A 1928-nucleotide genomic window follows, 5' to 3' on the forward strand; every position below is an offset into this window, starting at 1 on the left:
GCTCAAGAAGATCCTAATCAACATTTAACCACCTTCCTAAAGATTTGTGACACTGTGAAGTCCAATGGAGTCCATCCAGATGTCTATAGGTTGCTTTTGTTCCCTTTTTCACTCAGGGACAAGGCATCCAAATGGCTTGAATCCTTCCCAAAGGAGAGCTTAACTAATTGGGAAGAAGTGGTGAACAAGTTTTTGGCAAGATTTTACCCTCCTCAAAGGATCAATAGGCTAAGAACTGAGGTAAAAACTTTTAGACAACAAGATGGTGAGACACTTTATGAAGCATGGGAGAGATTCAAAGACCTAACAAGAAGATGCCCACTAGAGATGTTTAATGAGTGGGTTCAACTTCACATCTTCTATGAAGGTCTTTCATATGAGTCAAAGAAGGCTGTGGATTATTCATCAGGAGGCTCTCTAAACAAGAAGAAAACCATTGAAGAAGCCATAGATGTCATTGAAACAGTTGCTGAAAATGACTACTTCTATGCCTCTGAAAGAAGTAACACTAGAGGAGTAATGGAGCTGAACCACATGGATGCATTGTTAGCTCAAAATAAGATGATAACCAAGCAGCTAGCAGATCTTACCAAGAAGGTGGAGGAGAACCAAGTTACAGCAGCCATCACCTCATCATCAGCTCAAGAAGGAGTAAACATAGGAGAAGAAGGTGATTGGGAGCAAGCCAACTATATTGAAAACTCACCTAGACAAGTCCATAATCCATACTCCAAAACTTACAACTCTGGATCGAGAAATCACCCCAACTTTGGATGGGAAAATTAACAAGACCAAGGGCAAGATCAGAGATACCACAACCTCAACTCCAACAATAATGTAACTCATCAAAACACCTCACAGAGATATTACCAACATCCATCTAACCAATCTTCTCAACCACCTAATCTCAACCCACCATCAATAACTGAGGATAGGCTCTCAAGGATTGAGGGTCTACTTGAAAACCTATGCAAGGAAATTCAAGATAGTAAAGCTTTCCGGGAAGAAGTGCAATCCAACATGCAGAATCAAGATGCTGCCATTAAGAAACTGGAAACACATTGAATTCTTATTCAAGCAAGTCCCTGGACACAACAATTGCAGCAATATTAACTCAATACCAAAGGAGGAATGCCAAGCTATCACCCTCAGAAGTGGGAAAGAATTGAAGGAGACCCACAAGAAACCACCAGAGAAGAAATTAGATGAAGAAAACAAAGGACATGAGGAAGCTCAACCTTCAAATCCTATGCCACATCAAGAAGAAGAAGCACTCAAACCATGTTTCTCAAAGGCTTCATACCCCCAGCAGCTGCAATTAAAGAAGAGGGGAGAGGACAACCAATTCTCAAGATTCTTGGAAATCTTCAAGAAACTACAAATAAACATACCCTTTGCTGAAGCAATAGAGAAAATGCCACTCTATGCCAAGTTCTTGAAAGAATTGATGACCAAAAAGAAAAGCTGGAAGAATAATGAGACCATGGTGCTCACGGAAGAATGCAGCGCCATCATCCAACACAAATTGCCCCAGAAATTGAAGGATCCTGGGAGTTTCCAAATCCCTTATATCATTGGGGAAATCACTGTGAAAAAAGGCTTTATGTGATCTAGGAGCCAGCATAAACCTAATGTCTCTAGCAATGATGAAAAAAATGAAGATTGAGGAAGCCAAACCAACAAGAATGGCGCTGCAACTAGCAGACAGATCATTCAAATTTCCCCATGGGATAGTAGAAGATCTGCTGGTGAAGGTGGGAGACTTCATCTTTCCAGCAGATTTCGTGGTATTAGACATGGAGGAAGGAGTTAAGACTTCCATCATCCTGGGAAGACCATTCTTAGCCACTGCCGGAGCCATTATTGATGTCCAAAAGGGTGAACTTGTCCTTAGATTACATGAGGAGAAAATGACATTCAATGTGTTT

The 1928-nt window shown here is 41.0% G+C and overlaps 1 non-coding gene across 1 annotated transcript; it reads right to left on the reverse strand.

The window, feature by feature from the left end:
* Positions 1 to 225: 225 nt before the first annotated feature.
* On the reverse strand, positions 226 to 333 carry LOC112804733 (small nucleolar RNA R71). The gene has a single exon (XR_003203350.1). It is a non-coding gene; the product is annotated as a small nucleolar RNA R71 (small nucleolar RNA).
* Between the last annotated feature and the right edge of the window lie 1595 nt (positions 334 to 1928).

The sequence above is a fragment of the Arachis hypogaea genome, chromosome 5 (genome assembly GCF_003086295.3).
Source record: "Arachis hypogaea cultivar Tifrunner chromosome 5, arahy.Tifrunner.gnm2.J5K5, whole genome shotgun sequence".
Lineage (NCBI taxonomy): Eukaryota > Viridiplantae > Streptophyta > Magnoliopsida > Fabales > Fabaceae > Arachis > Arachis hypogaea.